The sequence below is a fragment of the Belonocnema kinseyi genome, chromosome 2, assembly GCF_010883055.1.
Source record: "Belonocnema kinseyi isolate 2016_QV_RU_SX_M_011 chromosome 2, B_treatae_v1, whole genome shotgun sequence".
NCBI classification, from domain to species: domain Eukaryota; kingdom Metazoa; phylum Arthropoda; class Insecta; order Hymenoptera; family Cynipidae; genus Belonocnema; species Belonocnema kinseyi.
Window position 1 is genome coordinate 62465881 of NC_046658.1, and position 1172 is coordinate 62467052.

Genomic DNA, 1172 nt, shown 5'->3' on the forward strand with positions numbered 1-1172 from the left:
TTTTAGTGAATGAAGAATTCCTGTATTTATCAGGAATATTAATTGTTATTTTCAAGTTTGGATGATTTATTGTTACTTTCAACACCGCACAAAAATAATTTCAGGGTGGCCGTTTTAATCGAGGAAAAAAATTCCCAGTCATTTTCCGATTCACAAAAATGTTTCACGTTTAAACAAATTCGAAATGGCTTAATTTTAAGTAGATTAATACATACAAATAATCAGCGAAAAAAATTATAGATGCAGTACGTTCATAAACTTTTAATCATTTTAGAAATGAACTGACTTTTGAGTCTTGCATGATTATTTCAACATTAAAAACACTTTTTTCAAATCTCTTTAAAAATTTTAAATTCTTACCACCAAAAACTCACCGACGCAATAAACTTATAATTTTATTATAGTTTTATGAGTGATTTGATTTCTGTGTCAGTCTAAAGTTAGTAGTTTATCAAAGTTGCAAACTTCTATCTACATTTGCATAAATAAAATTGATTTTGTCCACCAATGTTTTAAATTTTATCAATATTATTGAATTTCAAAATAATTGTTAGCGGCGAGGAGAACCAACTTCATACCATGACAAATTGTCGATTATTATATTTTAGAAGATACTTGTACAGTAAGAGGTAAATTAATTTAGACCAATATTTTAATGTTCATAGTATGTGTGCAATGTCTATTGTATCAAGTCTACAGTCCTTATGTTGAAAAAACTGATGTGTTTCTATCTCAGAACCAAAGGCATCTTCGAAGTAAATCTGACATTCGTTTCAAATTAATAATTATTTGAAGGAAAATATTCAAGCATTATTCTAAGAGAAATTATTTCTTCGCTGAATACATTCATTTTCTCGTCTCAAGAACATGGATATCGTTTCAATTAAAATAGTGGTCAAAATAAGTATATCAATTTACTTGGATCAAGAAACATTTTGTTAGAGTTTTAGTTACTTATCATGAGAATATAATATTCTTAATTCAATATTTTATTAAACTTCATGCAAATGAGTATAATGGAACAAATTAACTCAATAATTTTTCGCTTAGAGTAAGTATATTCTTGATTCAAATACAGTCTGTCAAGCTAAAGCGTGGGTGGCTTTACTCGCAGTCGGTAAGGTGTATCGACATGATTTTGGTGTCAAAATATTAAGAAGAGCTCCCTCTTT